We start from the raw sequence: 19984 nt of genomic DNA on the forward strand, positions 1-19984 counted from the left end.
ACGTTCGGTACTTTGATAATCTGATATGTGGGTGGACCGGTGCTTGGGTGCTGCCCTTACTTGGACAAACATCCCACTTATGATTAACCTCTATTGCAAGCATCCGCAACTACAACAAAAGTATTAAGGTAAACCTAACCATAGCATGAAATATATGGATCCAAATCAGCCCCTTACGAAGCAACACATAAACTAGGGTTTAAGCTTCTATCACTCTAGCAACCCATCATCTACTTATTACTTCCCAATGCCTTCCTCTAGGCCCAAATAATGGTGAAGTGTTATGTAGTCAACGTTCACATAACACCACTAGAGAAGAGACAACATACATCTCATCAAAATATCGAACGAATACCAAATTCACATGACTACTAATAGCAAGACTTCTTCCATGTCCTCAGGAACAAACATAACTACTCACAAAGCATATTCATGTTCATAATCAAAGGGGTATTAATATGCATATAGGATCTGAACATATGATCTTCCACCAAATAAACCAACTAGCATCAACTACAAAGAGTAATTAACACTACTAGCAACCCACAGGTACCAATCCCTGACTTGAAGACAAGAATTGGATACAAGAGACGAACTAGGGTTTTGAGAGGAGATGGTGCTGGTGAAGATGTTGATGGAGATTGCCCTCTCCCAATGAGAGGAGCGTTGGTGATGACGATGGAGATGATTTCCCCCTCCCAAAGGGAAGTTTTCCCGGCAGAACAGCTCCGCCAGAGCCCTAGATTGGTTACGCCAAGGTTCCGCCTCGTGGCGGTGGAGTCTCGTCCGGAAAGATGGCTTATGATTTTTTCCTCATCAAAAGACTCCATATAGCAGAAGATGGTCATCGAGGGCCACCAGGGGGCCCACGAGGTAGGGGGCGCGCCCAGGGGGTAGGGCGCCCCCCACCCTCGTGGGCAGGGTGTGGCCCCCCTGGTGAACTTCTTGCGCTTAGTATTTATTATATATTCTGAAAATGCCTTCCGTGAAGTTTCAGGACTTTTGGAGCTATGCAGAATAGGTCTCTAATATTTGCTCCTTTTCCAGCCCAGAATCCCAGCTGTCGGCATTCTCCCACTTTATGTAAACCTTGTAAAATAAGAGGGAATAGGCATAAGTATTGTGACATAATGTGTAATAACATCCCATAATGCAATAAATATCGATATAAAAGCATGATGCAGAATGGACGTATCAACTCCCCCAAGCTTAGCCTCGCTTGTCCTCAAGCGAAAGCCGAAATCGAAAAATATGTCCACATGTTTAGAGATAGAGGTGTTGATAAAAGTAAAATACAGACATGAGGGCATCATGATCATTCTTAGAACAACAACTTATATAATTCTTGCCATATGATCTCTTATGCTAGAGTAACAATTCAATCAAAATTTCAAGTATGAATCATAAACTTCATTGAAAACTAACAAACTATAATCTCGGTCATTGAAGCAATTGCAATTTATCATAACATAGGAAAGAGTCAATATAAGAGCTTTTCAGCAAGTCCACATATTCAACTATCATATAGTCTTTCACAATTGCTAAAACTCACGCAATACTTATGGGTATGGAGTTTTAATCGGACACAGAGAAAGATATGGGCTTATAGTTTTGCCTCCCAACGTTTTACCTCAAGGGTAATGTCAACGATAATAGTTCATGAAAACTCACATCCAATTAGCCATATATAGCAGGATCTTTCCAACATGTTGTGCTTGCCAAAATATAAAATGTAAAAAGGAAGGGTGAAGATCACCATGACTCTTATGCGAGGTAGAAGATATAAGTAAAAGATAGGCCCTTCGTAGAGGGAAGCAGAGGTTGTCATGCGCTTTTATCGTTGTATGCACAAAATCTTAATGCGAAAGAACGTCACTTTATATTGCCACTTGTGATATGGACCTTTATTATGCAGTCCGTCGCTTTTATTTCTTCCATATCACACGATCGTATAAAGCTTATTTTCTCCCACACTAATAAGTCATACATATTTAGAGAGCAATTTTTATTGCTTGCACCGATGACAACTTACTTGGAGGATCTTACTCAATCCATAGGTAGGTATGGTGGACTCTCAGGGCAAAACTGGTTTAAGGGTGTTTGGAAGCACAAGTAGTATCTCTACTTGGTGCGATGAATTTGGCTAGCATGAGGGGGAAAGGCAAGCTCAATCATGTTGGATGATCCATGACAATATAATTTATCTCAGATGTAAGAAAACATAACCCATTACGTTGTCTTCCTTGTCCAACGTCAACTCTTTAGCATGTCATATTTTAATGAGTGCTCACAATCATAAAAGATGTCCAAGATAGTGTATTTATATGTGAAGACCTCTCTTTCTTTATTACTTCCTATTAATTGCAATGATGACCAAAACTATGTGTGTCAACTCTCAACAACTTTTATTCATCATACTCATTCTATGTGAGCTCATTACTCTCCATAAGATCCATATGATCTCTTTGTTTCTTTTTTATTCTTTCTCCTTTCTTTTATTCACTCAAGATCATGGCAAAATAATCAAGCCCTTGACTCAACACTAATCTTTATTATATATAGCTCACGGACTTGATAACATAGAAGGATCATAAAGCAAAACTCACAACTAGATCATACTAAAAGCTTTTATTCTACTAGATCAAGATATTATCAAAAGGGTCGAACTAAGAAAAATGGTAAAGATAAAAGTGATGGTGATACGAACCGGGGCACTCCCCCAAGCTTGGCAGTTGCCAAGGGGAGTGCCCATACCCGATGCTCAGTTCTTCTTTGTTGGTGAAGAAGATGGTGGTTTTATTGATGGCGTAGGCTTCTTCCTTCATTTGCGCTTGAGGACAGAATTTTGGTCCCTTAGGTCCTCGATCTCCTGCTCCAGGCTCAGTATCTTTTTGCATAGTTCCTTTTTGTTTTCCTGCAAGAGGCGAAAAGGGATAAACTCGATCTTAGGTTTCTTTACTCTATCCGGGAGGCTTGACTTTTTGAACTCCACATGCATGTCCCCAGGTTGAGGTAGTGGGACTTCATCTTCATCTGAGCTCGTCTCCTCCTTTCCCTTAGGTTCATAGTCCTCTTCTTCTTCCGTAGTCCAACCACAATGCTCCACATCCCCATAGACTTTAGGATCTGCAAGGTAATCAGCCACATAGCTCTCTCCTTCCGAATCCTGGGACAACATGTTGCTCAAATCTGCAGCAGAACAGCTCGAAACAAAGACAGGAGATATTTGCGTGATACGGGAGTCAAAACCTCCGGGAGATTATATAATGAACTTTTACCGACCGAAATATGTGTCGTGTACGAAAACGGAGTCCAGAGAGCACATGAGGTGCCCACGAGGTAGGGGGCGCGCCCAGTAGGGTAGGGCGCGCCCTCCACCCTCGTGTCCTTCCCGGATTGCTTTTATTTTTCTATTTTTCTAAATATTCCAAAACGGAGAAATATTGCCATAAAAACTATTTTGGAGTCAGTTTACTTACCGTACCACATACCTATTCCTTTTTGGAGTCTGAAACGTTCCGGAAAGTATCCCTTATGTATTCCTCCGGGGTTACGGTTTCAATAACATTGCTTTCAACATTTATAGGATTACCTGAGATATAATGTTTAATTCTTTGACCGCTCACCACCTTCGGATTTGTGCCTTCGAAGTTGTTGATTTTTATGGCACCGGAACGATAGACCTCCTCGATAACGTAAGGACCTTCCCATTTAGAGAGAAGTTTTCCTGCAAAAAATCTTAAACGAGAGTTGTATAGCAATACATAATCACCTACATTAAACTCACGCTTTTGTATCCTTTTGTCATGCCATCTTTTAACTTTTTCTTTAAATAATTTGGCATTCTCGTAGGCTTGGGTTCTCCATTCGTCAAGTGAGCTAATATCAAATAACCTCTTCTCACCGGCAAGTTTGAAATCATAATTGAGCTCTTTAATGGACCAATATGCATTATGTTCTAGTTCGAGAGGTAAGTGGCATGCTTTTCCATAAACCATTTTATACGGAGACATACCCATAGGGTTTTTATATGCACTTCTATAGGCCCATAATGCATCATCAAGTTTCTTGTACCAATTCTTTCTAGATCTATTAACAGTCTTTTGCAAAATTAATTTGAGTTCTCTATTACTCAATCCTACTTAACCACTAGACTGTGGGTGATAAGGAGATACAATTCTATGATTAACATCATACTTAGCAAGCATTTTACGGAAAGCACCATGAATAAAATGTGAACCACCATCAGTCATTAAATATCTAGGGACTCCAAACCTCGGAAAAATAACTTCTTTAAGCATCTTAATAGAGGTGTTATGATCAACACTACTAGTTGGAATAGCTTCTACCCACTTAGTAACGTAATCAACAGAAACTAAAATATGTGTATACCCATTAGAGGAAGGAAAAGGTCCCATATAATCAAAGCCCCAAACATCAAATGGTCCAATAACAAGTGAATAATTCATAGGCATTTCTTGACGTCTACTAATATTACCAATTCTTTCACATTCGTCACAAGATACAACAAACTTCCGGGCATCCTTGAAGAGAGTAGGCCAATAAAAACCGGATTGCAATACCTTATGTGCAGTTCTATCTCCAGCGTGGTGTCCTCCATAAGCTTCAGAGTGACACTTGCGTAGGATCTGTTCCTGTTCATGCTTAGGTACACAATGTCTAATAACACCATCTACTCCTTCTTTATAAACATGTGGGTCATCCCAAAAGTAATGTCTCAAATCATAGAAGAACTTTTTCTTTTGCTGGTATGTGAAACTAGGTGGTATATATTTAGCAACAATGTAATTAGCATAATCAGCATACCATGGAGCAATACGAGAAGCATTTATGACATTTAATTGTTCATCAGGAAAGCTATCATCAATAGGTAGTGGGTCATCAAGCACATTTTCTAACCTAGACAAGTTGTCTGCAACGGGGTTCTCAGCTCCCTTTTTATCAATAATATGCAAATCAAATTCTTGTAGCAAGAGAACCCATCTAATAAGTCTAGGTTTAGCATCTTTCTTTTCCATAAGATATTTAATAGCAGCATGATCCGTGTGAATAATTACTTTAGAATCAACAATATAAGGTCTGAACTTATCACAAGCAAATACAACTGCTAAGAATTCTTTTTCAGTAGTAGCATAATTTCTCTGAGCATTATCTAGAGTTTTACTAGCATATTGAATAACATTCAATTTCTTATGAACTCTTTTCCCTACAACAGCACCTACAGCATAATCATTGGCATCACACATAATTTCAAAAGGTAAATTCCAATCAGGTGGCTGAACAATCGGTGCAGAGATCAATGCTTTCTTAAGTATTTCAAATGCTTCTACACAATCATCATCAAAAACAAATGGTATATCTTTTTGTAATAAATTAGTCAGAGGCCGAGAAATTTTTGAGAAGTCCTTAATGAACCTCCTATAAAAACCGGCATGACCAAGGAAACTTCTTATACCTTTGATGTCCTTGGGACATGACATCTTTTCAATAGCATCAACCTTGGCTTTATCAACTTCAATACCTCTTTCAGAAACTTTATGCCCCAAGACAATACCTTCATTAACCATAAAGTGGCACTTTTCCCAATTCAAGACAAGATTAGTTTCTTCACATCTCTGCAAAACTCGGTCAAGGTTGCTTAAGCAATCATCAAAAGAGGATCCATAGACGGAAAAATCATCCATGAAAACCTCACAAATCTTTTCACAAAAGTCAAAGAATATAGCCATCATGCATCTTTGAAAGGTAGCATGTGCATTACATAAACCAAAAGGCATACGTCTATAAGCAAAAGTACCAAAAGGGCAAGTAAAAGTAGTCTTTGATTGATCATTGGCTGACACAGGTATTTGAGAGAAACCAGAATAACCATCTAGAAAGCAAAAATGTGTATGTTTGGATAATCTTTCTAGTATTTGATCGATAAAAGGTAAGGGGTAATGATCCTTTTTAGTAGCTTTATTTAATTTGCGGAAATCAATTACCATCCTATAACCTGTAATAATTCTTTGCGGGATCAACAAATCTTTATCATTAGGAATGACAGTAATACCTCCCTTCTTAGGGACACAATGGACAGGACTTACCCACTGACTATCAGCAACGGGATAAATTATACCTGCCTCAAGAAGCTTTAGTATTTCCTTTCTTACCACTTCCTTCATCTTAGGATTCAGCCGTCGTTGATGATCACGAACTGGTTTGGCATCTTCCTCCAAATTTATTTTGTGTTGACACAGAGTGGGACTAATGCCCTTAAGATCATCAAGAGTATGTCCAATAGCAGCACGGTGCTTCTTTGGAATTTTCAGTAATCTCTCTTCTTCATGCTCTGAAAGGTTAGCACTAATAATAACAGGATATATCTTCTTTTCATCAAGATAAGCATATTTAAGAGTATCAGGTAATGGTTTAAGCTCAAACACGGGGTCACCCTTGGGTGGAGGAGGATCCCCTAGGATTTCAATAGGCAAATTGTGTTTCAAGATGAGTTCCTGTTTAAAGAATACTTCATCTATTTCCCTTCTTTCATTCATAAACATATCATTTTCATGGTCTAGCAAATATTGTTCTAAAGGATCACTAGGAGGTACGGCAATAGAAGCAAGACCAATAATTTCATCTTTACTAGGCAATTCCTCTTCACGGTGTTGTCTACGAAATTTAGAGAAATTAAACTCATGAGACATATCACCTAAACCAATCATAACAACATCCTTTTTGCAGTTTATCTTAGCATTAACTGTGTTCAAGAAGGGTCTACCAAATATAATAGGACAAAAGCTATCTTGTGGGGAACCAAGAACAAGAAAATCAGCAGGATATTTAGTTTTCCCACACAAGACTTCAACATCTCTAACAATTCCAATTGGTGAAATAGTATCTCTATTGGCAAGTTTAATTGTGACATCAATGTCTTCTATCTCAGCAGGTGAAATATCATGCATAATTTCTTTGTATAAGTCATGAGGTATAGCACTAGCACTGGCACCCATATCACATAAGCCATGATAACAATGATCTCCTATTTTAACAGAAATAACAAGCATGCCTACCAAAGATCTAGGTTTATCTTTAGCACACGGTTTAGCAATTCTAGCAGCCTCATCACGGAAATGAATAGCATGCCCATCAATATTATCAGACAAGAGATCTTTAACAATAGCAATATTAGGTTCAACTTTAATTTCCTTCGAAGGTGTATAAGTTCTAATATTGCTTTTACGAACCACAGTTGAAGCTTTAGCATGATCCTTTATCCTAACAGGGAAAGGTGGTTTCTCAACATAAGAAATAGGAACAATAGGATCATTATAAGTGATAGTATTTTCTTCAACTTTAATAGGTGCAGCTACTTTTACTTCTATGGGAGGATGATATTTAAACCACTTCTCCCTAGGGAGATCAACATGAGTAGCAAAAGATTCACACAAAGAAGCTACTATCTTAGAGTCAAGTCCATATTTAGTGCTAAATTTACGGAAAACATCGGTATCCATAAAAGATTTAACACAATCATACTTAGGTGTCATACCTGACTCCTTACCTTTGTCGAGGTCCCAATCTTCAAAGCTGCATTTAATTCTTTCCAATAAATCTCATTTGAATTCAATAGTCTTCATCATAAAAGAGCCAGCACAAGAAGTATCGAGCATGGTGCGATTGTTATCAGCAAGCCGAGCATATAAATTTTGAATAATCATTTCTCTTGAGAGCTCATGATTGGGGCATGAATATAACATTGATTTAAGCCTCCCCCAAGATTGAGTGATGCTTTCTCCTTCGCGAGGACAGAAATTATATATATAATTGTGATCACGATGAACAAGATGCATAGGATAAAACTTCTGATGAAATTCCAATTTCAATCGTTTGTAGTTCCATGACCCCATATCATCACATAGCCTATACCATGTCAATGCATCTCCCTTCAAAGATAAAGGGAAGACCTTCTTCTTAATAACATCTCTGGGTACACCTGCAAGCTTAAATAATCCACAAACTTCAACCACATATATTAGTTGCTCATCAGGATGCATTGTTCCGTCTCCTGCAAAAGGATTAGCTAGCAGTTTTTCTACCATACCCGAAGGAATTTCAAAGCAGACATTTTCATTTTCATTTTCAGTAGGTTCAGTAGGTTGAGGAGCAACTCTTTGCTCTACTGGTCGGGGTGAAGATACCCCGAACAAGCCCCTCAGAGGATTACTTTCCATAGTAACAAGTGACAGTAAATTTCAGCACACTGTATAAATTTTCCTTACCAAATTCCACCTACCAAAGGCGCTTCACTCCCCGGCAACGGCGCCAGAAAAGAGTCTCGATGACCCACAAGTATAGGGGATCTATCGTAGTCCTTTCGATAAGTAAGAGTGTCGAACCCAACGAGGAGCAGAAGGAAATGATAAGTGGTTTTCAGCAAGGTATTCTCTGCAAGCACTGAAATAATAGGTAACAGATAGTTTTGTGATAGGATAATTTGTAACGAGTAACAAGTAACAAAAGTAAATAAAGTGCAGCAAGGAGGCCCAATCCTTTTTGTAGCAAAGGACAAGCCTGGAAAAACTCTTATATAGAGAAAAGCGCTCCCGAGGACACATGGGAATATCATCAAGCTAGTTTTCATCACGTTCATATGATTCGCGTTCGGTACTTTGATAATATGATATGTGGGTGGACTGGTGCTTGGGTGCTGCCCTTACTTGGACAAACATCCCACTTATGATTAACCTCTATTGCAAGCATCCGCAACTACAACAAAAGTATTAAGGTAAACCTAACCATAACATGAAACATATGGATCCAAATCAGCCCCTTACAAAGCAACACATAAACTAGGTTTTAAGCTTCTATCACTCTAGCAACCCATCATCAACTTATTACTTCCCAATGCCTTCCTCTAGGCCCAAATAATGGTGAAGTGTTATGTAGTCGACGTTCACATAACACCACTAGAGAAGAGACAACATACATCTCATCAAAATATCGAACGAATACCAAATTCACATGACTACTAATAGCAAGACTTCTCCCATGTCCTCAGGAACAAACGTAACTACTCACAAAGCATATTCATGTTCATAATCAAAGGGGTATTAATATGCATATAGGATCTGAACATATGATCTTCCACCAAATAAACCAACTAGCATCAACTACAAAGAGTAATTGACACTACTAGCAACCCACAGGTACCAATCCCTGACTTGAAGACAAGAATTGGATACAAGAGATGAACTAGGGTTTTTAGAGGAGATGGTGCTGGTGAAGATGTTGATGGAGATTGCCCTCTCCCGATGAGAGGAGCGTTGGTGATGACGATGGCGATGATTTCCCCCTCCCAAAGGGAAGTTTCCCCGGCAGAACAGCTCCGCCAGAGCCCTAGATTGGTTTCGCCAAGGTTCCGCCTCGTGGCGGCGGAGTCTCGTCCGGAAAGATGGCTTATGATTTTTTTTCCTCATCAAAAGACTCCATATAGCAGAAGATGGTCATCGGAGGGCCACCAGGGGGCCCACGAGGTAGGGGGCGCGCCCAGGGGGGTAGGGCGCGCCCCCCACCCTCGTGGGCAGGGTGTGGTCCCCCTGGTGAACTTCTTGCACTCAGTATTTATTATATATTCTGAAAATGCCTTCCATGAAGTTTCAGGACTTTTGGAGCTGTGCAGAATAGGTCTCTAATATTTGCTCCTTTTCCAGCCCAGAATCCCAGCTGCCGGCATTCTCCCTCTTTATGTAAGCCTTGTAAAATAAGAGGGAATAGGCATAAGTATTGTGACATAATGTGTAATAACATCCCATAATGCAATAAATATTGATATAAAAGCATGATGCAGAATGGACGTATCAACTCCCCCAAACTTAGACCTCGCTTGTCCTCAAGCGAAAGCCGAAATCGAAAACTCATGTCTATGGTTAGGAAACATAACCATCATTGATTCAACGAGCTAGTCAAGTAGAGGCATACTAGTGACACTCTATTTGTCAATGTATCCACACATGTACTAAGTTTCCGGTTGATACAATTCTAGCATGAATAATAAACATTTATCATGATATAAGGAAATATAAATAACAACTTTATTATTGCCTCTAGGGCATATTTCCTTCACCGCGAGCAGCAGGACTCGTCGCTGCCACCATCCGTGCGGCGCAACGACCGCACCGGGACTCCGTCACCCACTCCGGCCAAGGCATCGTCTTCCCACGGTCATCGCGGGCTGGCGGGCACGCAACCTGCGTTACTCATGGCGCAGGAACTCCTGCGTTGCCGCCTCGCCAATGACCTCTACGACGACTGGCTGGCCCACATCATCGAGCTCATCGACTTCGATGTGGCCCACATTCACCTCCCATACAATGCCATAATCGGGTATTTGGCCATCGCCAAGTTCATGGCAGTGACTCACCATGGCTACAATGTCCTCAAGATGCCAGGAAGCGGCAGCATCATCACGGTCGCCTGTGACGAGAAGGATGCAGTGTGTTCCCTCGAGCGCGCTTACCAGGCCACAGCAGCCGAGAACTCAGATGACGAGGGTGCCATCCATCCTCCCAAGGCTGTCCCCAAGAAGAAGAATCATCTCCTCCCAAGGGGCCATCAGGAGGCTGGGTTGTCCGACGATCGTGCCTCAAGTGATTTTCCCACTGCGGGGGCGCCTTCCTCTCTCACATAGGAAGGCGCGCCCGGTGCCCCTCTCAGGTTGGGCTCAGGGGCTCTCCTCTAGAGGGCCTCTAACCTAGCTAGCGTCATGAGGGAGGCATCCGGGCACCATGTGGAGGTGTGCTTCAATGTGCGCTTCCGTGAGCAGGGTGCAGGGTGCGAGGGGCCAGGCACTCAGGAGTTCATCACCAAGGCAATCAAAGAGCTTCAGGAGGCGTGAGCCATGCGCGGTGAGCGCCGTCCTGCACCACCCAGTGCAGCTGCTGCCCCTAACATGGGTGGCGAGCTGCGCATCTGCGTCAACATTCCAGGACTCAACAAGGCCGCTTCTCAGGAGCGCTTCTGGCCGTAACGCGTCGGCCGGAGTGGGGGTTGCCCCCGCAGCTATCTCTGCATGCTGTTCGGCATGCTGAACATAGCTTCCACACACCGGCACTACATGCAAGGCATCATGGCGGCTCACGAGGCCTGGCACCAGGCAATCTTGACGAAGGAGATGCCTGACCCTCGTGAGCCTCCCGAGGCTCAGGAGCCAGACGACTCATGAGGAACGACCTCTTCAGCATGCATCTTTAGCTACCCCAACACTTCTTCTACGACGGTGCCAGGTGACCTTTTGGTTTGTTCAATTGAGGGCGCCCCTCGGGCTGCATTATCCTCAAGTTGTACGAGTCCGTCCCTGCAGCACGTATTGTTTTGCGCATATATATCAGAACTGGCCTTACCCTTTCATGAGTTGCTTTATGTTACCACCTGCATGACCGGTGCTTCACCACCATGAATGTCGTGCGCCCTCACAAACCAGCCCGCGACCGCCTCATGATTAAGGACTGGCATGGTATCTGTGCTCGCGTCCGTCCCTGCAGCGTCGCCAAACCCAAGTGGCCGAGCTCTGTCTCGCGGGCCAGCCCCCGTGTACATCACCTCATGTGGCCCTTGGTGACTTGTTCTCGCATGAGCTAATCGAGAGTGGATGAGTCAGGGCGCGCGACCTGGTGCCTCACCGCTACGGGAGTGGCACGCTAGTTGTCTTTCTTTAGGATTGTTGCATGAGAAGACTGGGCATGGCGTCTGTGCTAGGGTCCGTCCCTGCAGCGTTGATAAAACCAGTGGCTGAGCTCTGTCTGGCGGGCCGGCCCCATTCATGTCACCTCCTGGGGTCGTTGGTGTTTGGCCTTCTCATGCGATGTCCTCTAGAGATTCACTCGGTGCAGGCCACCTAAACATCTCGCAGGGTCCTTACAAATGTTTCGAACCAAAATTCAGGCACAACTGGCCTTGAGGTAGGGCCTTGTGAGTCCCGCGCTGGCTCACGGGTGCCCATATACACCTCCTCTAGTCCTGTCGTGCTAGCCATGTTCCAGGACGGGGTTGTACATGCCCCGAAGTCTCCCCTCATAGGGAGCTCCCACCCACGCACCAGTGGAAGCCCCATGCTCTGTGTTGGCGGACGACACAGTCGAGGAGCGGCTATGCCCACGCAAGAGTGGAAGCGCCATGCTCCGTGCTAGTGAATAAACAAGTGAGGGAACCCTAGCAGTTGCAGTAACCTCAGGAGGGCCACTAGGCTCGCTCTCCAGCCTCACCGTGCCACTTTCCCTACGGGAGGGCCGCGCGAGCTAGGGTGCTGGGCACCGGGGCTACACCCAGGTCACACCTGGCGCACTCCCCCTCCACAAAGTCTGTCGCACCTGGTCTTCTCACGACCCTCCCAGCCGAAAGCTGACGAGGAAAGGTATGGGGGCTCCGGATTAACTCAGACGCTGCTCGCATTTCCTTCATGAGGGTTGTTTGTACGTCAAGGGGGAGCCCTGAGCATCGCGACTCAGGGGCCTCACTAGTCATGTAGCCCCTCACCCCTTGGCCTCGTCCTGGTGATCCGAACGCCCCAACGGCGGCTAAGGCATGCGCGGGGTCGGGCCCTGCCAACACAGAACACTAAGGCAAACAAGAGGAAATCGAGCACGGAAAGGAAATGGCGGAGTCCCAACAGTTATTACAAAACATATTGTTCCATGAATTTAAATAGAAGTTCTCACGCCTCCACAAGGCACGACGAATGTTGTAGGGTCGAACTAGGAGGAAGCGACGCCTAATGACCCACAAGTATAGGGGATCAATTGTAGCTCTTTTTGATAAGTAAGAGTGTCGAACCCAGCGAGGAGCAGAAGGAAATGACAAGTAGTTTTCAGTAAGTAATGTCTGCAAGTGCTGAAATTGTAAGTAACAGAGTAGTTTGATAGCAAGATAATTTATAACGAGCAAGTAACAATAGTAGTAACAAAATAGCAAGTTAGCCCAATCCTTTTGAGGCAAAGGACAGGCCAAAACGGTCTCTTATGATAAGCAAAGCATTCTCGAGGGTACACGGGAATTTCATCTAGTCACTTTCATCATGTTGGTTTGATTTGTGTTCACTACTTTGATAATTTGATATGTGGGTGGACCGGTGCTTAGGTGCTGTTCTTACTTAAACAAACCTCCTACTGATGATTAACCCTCCCGCAAGCATCCGCAACTACGAGAAAAGTATTAAGAATAAATTCTAACCATAGCATTAAACTTTTGGATCCAATCGGTCCCTTATGAAATAGCGCATAAACTGTGGTTTAAGCTTCTGTCACTCTCGCAACCCACCATCTAATTGCTACTCCACAATGCATTCCCTTAAAACCAAATATGGTGAAGTGTCATGTAGTCGACGTTCACATGACACCACTAAGGGAATAACAACATACATACTATCAAAATATCAAACACATATCAAGTTCACATGATTACTTGCAACATGATTTCTCCCGTGACCTCAAGAACAAAAGTAACTACTCACAAATGATAAACATGTTCATGATCAGAGGAGTATTAAATAGCATAATGGATCTGAACATATAATCTTCCACCAAATAAACCATATAGTAATCAACTACAAGATGTAATCAACACTACTAGTCATCCACAAGTACCAATCTATAGTTCCAGTAACAAGATTGAACACGAGAGATGAACTAGGGTTTGAGAGGAGATGGTGCTATTGAAGATGTTGATGGGGATTGCCCTCACCAAGATGGGAGAGTTGTTGGAGATGATGATGACGATGATTTCCCCCTCCGGGGGGAAGTTCCCCCGACGGAATCGCTTCGCCGGAGGGCAAAAGTGCTCCTACCAAGTTCCGCCTCGAGGCGGCGGCGCTTCGTCCCGAAAGTCCTCCTCTTATTTTTTAGGTCAAAATGACTTATATACCAGAAGATGGGCACCGGAGGTGGTCCGAGGAGGCCATAACCCACCAGGGCGCACCTAGGGGGCCTGGCGCGCCCAGGTGGGTTGTGCCCACCTGGTGGGCCCCCTCTGGTGTTTATTGGCTCCAGTATTTCTTAAATAATCCATAAAATATCTTCGTGAAGTTTCATCTCATTTGGAGTTGTGCAGAATATATGGCTTGGCGTAGCTTTTCCAGGTCCAGATTTCCAGCTGCCGGAATTCTCCCTCTTGGTGTGTTCCTTGCAAATTATGAGAGAAAAGGCATTAGAATTACTCCAAAAAGCATTATTATGGATAAAAACATTATAAATAATAGTAAGAAAATATGATGCAAGATGGACATATCACCGCCGCCGCCTTGGATGTTGTCGTCGCCCGCCTTGGAAAGGCTATCATCGATGACGCCGCCGTCTTCGCTGCCGGCTCCAGTCGCCGCATCCGCTAGGTCGGGGACGCAGAGGAACTTCTCCAACAGGGCTTCCACCTGCTTCTTCATGGCCTCGGGGGCAGCATTGCGGGACTCAAGAGTCACCGAGTCGACCAGTGCACCAAGATCGAAGCTTGGGTCTCGGAGGTGGAGATGGCTGAAGACACGCGTCGCGACCGCGGTGAAAAGTGCATGGCACTCCCCCTCCACCATGGAACCCACTCTGGCGCCCTCAAGTGCGTCGACGAGCTTGGGAAGAATACCAGCAAGGCCATCCTCCGGAATCGCCAGCGGCTTCTCGTACCCTTCTCCGTAAAGGGAGTGCAGCACCGTGCGGGACCTCACCTCGAGGGAGAGGAAGGCTTCGCGCCCCGTGGCTGCCACCTTCTTGGTGACGGCAAGGGTCTTCTCCCTGGCTTCCAACCGGGCCTTCTCCTCAGAGACAAGCTGGGCGTGGGACGCCTAGGCCCTGTCTACCTCCTCCTTTAGCTTCCCAGGCGGCCCCGCTCCGCAGCATGGTCCTTGGTCGCCTGGGCCAGCTCGGCGTCGCGGTCGGCGAGCGCTTCCTCCCGGGCCTTCAGCCCCTCCTCTCATTCCTGGAGCCGACGGGCGTGGACATCCTGCTCCTCGTGAAGGGCCTTCAGCTCGGCTTCCTCCATGTTGCAATGCTCCTTGGCGGACACTGCGTCAGCTAGCGCCGCATCACGAGCCGTCATGGCCTCGCCGGCCTTCTTCCCGCTCCCCGTGGCGGCGGCCTTGGCCCGGCCCCAGGTCGTCCTGGCAAACGTGTCGACCTAGAGCCACCCTGAGATCAGCGCCATGTGCCCGTCGGCGCCCTGTAGATCGGTCCGGAGCTGGTCCAGCGCGATGTAGGCTTCCTCCAGAGCCTCGGGCCTGACGAGGGGGCCGCACTCCGCCAACGCAAGGGCCCGGGGAGGAGGCGACACTGGCGCCAGGACTGGCGTCACCGTAACAGCAAGGGCAGCCGGGGGCTCTGGAGCCCCTGAATCCCCCGCAGGCACGACGGGGACGGGCGGCTCCGGAGTCTGCTGGGCCATGAAGGCAGCCTTCTCCTGAGGCTCTACCACCATGCTCCGAGGGACCCGCTCCGTCACGGTGGAGTGCGAGGAGATTTCCTCCGTCTGCGCTAGGCCCACCACGGCCGTGGCAGACGGCGTTGCCTCCGGGGTCCCGGCTCCCTCCTCCCTCTTCTTCACCTCGGTCTCCATCCTGGTTACCAGGAGGGGAGCATTGTGGGCACAACATTAAGGACGGCAAATGAAAACAAGGCAAGAATACTTACTCGTCGGCAATGACGAACGCCTTCTTCCTGGCTAGGGCTAGGGCGCCCCCGACCTTCTTGAGCACGGGCTTCGTCGCACCCTGAGGATTGGCGGGGCGCATAGTGGCTGGCCTCAGTGCGACAGCGACAAACGACAAGGCGGAGGCGTCACCTCGAGGAAGGGATGCCGCCTCGCCCTTCTTCGGCATTGCTCAGCCTAGCCTCCGTAAGGGGGTGGCCCCAAACCTCATGACGACCCCGGTGGAGGGCGGAGATCCCTCGACCGGGAGCTGGGCAGCGTCGTTGTCGTCGGAGAGGCCATGGAGGAGAGGTCTCCGCCGCGTCATCCACGACCGCCTCTGAGTCCTCCCCCCTTCTCCTTGGCGTCATCGCTCAAAGACACCATCACCGGGGAGTTGGGGAGCACAGGCAGCACGAGCCCCAACTCACTAAGACGGGCATGGCGGCGACTAGCTCTGCCCTGCCGCCACGGCGGTACAGCGGCAGATAGGCCGCTGGGAGGCCGCCCGGATCCTTCTCAAGCAGGGTGTGAAGGGCCTTCTCCAGATCCTCGCTTGTCAAGCTCCCTGGGTGCAGCCGGATGTTGTCCTTCGCACCCTTGAAATCCCACATGGGGCGCGAGCGAGACTGAAGCGGGGTCAGGCGATGCGTCAGGAACTCCTTAACGAGCATGGCCCCCATCAGCACCCCGGACTCCATGTCCGCTTTCATCTTCCTCAGGACCGGCGCCGCCTAGGAGTCGGTGAGTTTCTCATGACCCCACTAGTCAAGCTTCTCCGGCAGCTCGGTCGGCAATTCCAGCCGCGCGTGGAGGCCCCTGGCGTCCATGAAGACCCACTTGCACCGGAAGTTCTCCACCTTCTTCCCGTCCCTCATGAGTGCGTTGCCGCTATGGACCACAATGAAGGAGACGCAGGCGAAGCACTGATTTGGGTCGTGCATCCGGAGGTAGAAGAAGTGGTGGAGGAGTGCGACGGCGGGCATCACGCCCACAAATGCCTCGCAGTAGAAGGCGAAGATGGACATGAGGAGGATGGAGTTGGGTTGGAGGTACAAAGCCTGAACCTGGTAGTGGTCGAGGATGGTGGTGAAGAACTTGGAGAAAGGCGGGACGAGCCCCACGAAGACACTGTGGAGGAAGAAGGGATAGAACGTCTCCGCCAGGGTCCGTGGATCGGTAGAGCCGACCAGGAGCAGCGTCTCCTTCTGCTCGTTGTGGTCGCTCATTGTCAATGGGAGCACGGCGGCGAGGTGCCTCTCCTCGATGATGGAGGACACGCTGGGGGCCAGTGCAGGAGAGGAGGAGGAGCTCGCGGCCTGCGTAGCCGACTTCACCTTCCCGGATGCCATCAGCGAAGAACTTGAGAGGAGAAATTTGGCAGATCTGGAGATGCTCTCGGCAGGAAGAAAGAGGATCCGGAGCAAGGCAAGAAGGAGGCAATGAAGGCTCGGAGGCAGGCGCCAGCCTTTTGTCAGCCAGGGGCAGTTGTCGAGGCAGCGTGGGGAAGTGGAGACGCCCACGTCCCATCAAGCGCCACGCATCGACTCGGTCCGTAGGAGATTGGGGCCCGTGACATTTCGCCCTTGCCCTTTGGCTTTGCCTCAAAGCCAAGTCCAAGCGCGCCTTGGGCCCGGGGGCTACTGTCGGCGTTCTGGGAACCAAGGTACCTAGACTTGCCTGCCTATGGCCCACGACGTGGCTCCGTCGATGGCCTGGTACGGCCCATCTTCAACACCTTCAAGACAAGACCCTCGCGAGGCGGACGACATCAAGACCTTTGGAGGGAGCGGCCTCCTCAGGCTGGCCCCCGAGGAGCGGAGATCTCTATGCAGGTGGGCACCTCATGAGATTGAGGTAACGCCAGTCATGACGACCAAGGCCGGGCGGGCGCCAACGGGCGCAGAGCAGCAGGTTTTCTCTTTGGTGCTAAGGAGGCAAGCGCAGGTGCGGGGTCCTGAAGAATCACCCAAAGGTTTCCATTCTCGTGCAACAAGACCAAGACCACCAGGATGGCAGGATGGATGTCATCACCGAGCCCACCGCGGTTTCACAACCAGGAACTTTGCATGTGAAGACCACCTTTCGCCAGGATAGGATGTACTACTTGTCCCCTTTCAAAATTGTCCACTATGCGATCCCTTCCCGCCTACGCTTTGGGGGAAGAGGACCAAGGCCACTATAAATATAGGCTACCCACCACCGGGGAAGGTGGACCGATCCTTAGCTCATACCCGCACTAGAACAGACCTCGTGAGGTTGTTCTTCCCTTGTACTAGTTCATCCTCAGCTCATCATGAGGCTAATCCACCACAAAGAAGGATCTTGGTGTTGTGCCCAGTGTACTGAACCCAATGACTCTATTATGACAACACTGGTACCATTGCTCTAGCCAAGGAACCAAGGTTTCACAAGAGGACCAGAAACATAAAGCGACACTTCAACTCCATCCGTGATGCAGTCAAGGAGGAGGACATAAATATTTGCAAAGTACATACGGATCTGAATGTTGTGGATCTGTTGACTAAACCTCTTCCACGGGCAAAACATGATCAACACTAGAACTCTATGGGTGTTAGATATATTACCATGCAATGCTAGATTATTGACTCTAGTGCAAGTGGGAGGCTGTTGGAAATATGCCCTAGAGGCAATAATAAAGTGGTCATTATTATATTTCCTTGTTCATGATAGTCATTTATTATCCATGCTATAATTGTATTGACCGAAAACTCAAATGCATGTGTGGATACATAGACAACAACATGTCCCTAGTAAGCCTCTACCGGACTAGCTCGTTGATCAAAGATGGCTATGGTTTCCTAGCCATGGACATGAGTTGTCATTTGATAACGGGATCACATCATTAGGAGAATAAGCATAGCATATTATCGTGTCAAGTTTATTGCTATTGTTTTTCTGCATGTCAAGTATATGTTCCTATGACCATGAGATCATGCAGCCCACTAAGGGGTTGTGCGCCCACCTCACCCCATCACACGTAACCAAAAGGGGTGGGGGTGCCCCTAGGGCAGCCAACCCCTTTGCATTTGGGGGGCAAGGCTCCCGGGGGGAGGCACCCAAAACCCATCTAGGGTTTCCCTCCTATGGCCGCCGCCCCCTAGATGGGATCTAGGGCGTCCCCTTCCTCCTCTGTTCCCCATATATATAGAGAGGCAGAGAGAGGACAGCCACACCTCTTGAGCACAACTCCACGCCACGGCGCTGCCCCTCCTCTCCCTCGTAGCCATCTTCCTCTTCGCAGTGCTTAGCGAAGCTCTGCTGAGATTCCACAACCACCACCGCCACCACGCCGTCGTGTTGCTGGAGGACTCGAGCTACTACTTCACCATCGCTCGCTGGATCGAGGAGGTGAATGCGTCATCAAGTCGTACGTGTGTTGAACGCGGAAGTGCTGTCCGTTCAGCACTTGGATCGAAGTTCGCGGGATGGATCGTGATTGGATCGCGAAGACGTTCGACTACATCAACCGCGTTTCTTTACGCTTCCACTTAACGATCTACAAGGGTATGTAGATGCAATCTCTCCTCTCGTAGAGATTGATCTTGGTGAGCGTAGGAAATTTTTTGTTTCCCATGCAACGTTCCCCAACAACTATGTCAATAGGTTAGTCCCAGAAAATGATATAAAGTTGCTAGTAAATGAGTATAAAACATCCAAGAATGATACTTTAATAGCATGAAACAATCAAAAATTATAGATACGTTGGAGACGTATCACGCTACTGTACCCCGTCGTCACGTTGAGGTCGATGACAGCCGCGACCGGGATGGCGGGGGTGGCCGGCGCGACCATGCTGCTGTCTGGTGACGTGGAGAACCGGTTCTGGCCATGCAGCAACGACGGATGATACCCGTGCGTCTCCGGTGTGACGGACAAGCTCGGAGACTAGTACCATGGAGGATGAAGGGCCGACGAGCTTCTGCTAGCCGCGACCATGACAGCGACCATGGCTGGCGGGGTTGGCACAACCCTAACATGAGGAGGGTGTGCGCCTTGGTGACGATGTCCTCCTTGTCATTGACGTCGGCCTTGTGCTGCGCGGCCGCCTCAGCGGCGAAGTCAGCAACGGCTTTCTTCTCCTTCTCCCTTGTACGCTAGGCCCCCTCTTGGCCGATCCTTGGTCGAGCTTGGCGAGCTCCGTCAGCGTGAGTTCCGACCGCAACTTCTTGGGACCTTTCCTCTTCGCCGCGGGGCACCCGATAGCGTCCAGGTCGCCGGGATTCTTCGGGGCGCCGACCATGGAGGAGGGAGGGAAGGGGGAGTGCAGGAGGGTTTTAGGGCAAATGGAGGGAAA

Source organism: Triticum urartu, chromosome 7, assembly GCF_003073215.2.
Source record: "Triticum urartu cultivar G1812 chromosome 7, Tu2.1, whole genome shotgun sequence".
NCBI lineage: Eukaryota > Viridiplantae > Streptophyta > Magnoliopsida > Poales > Poaceae > Triticum > Triticum urartu.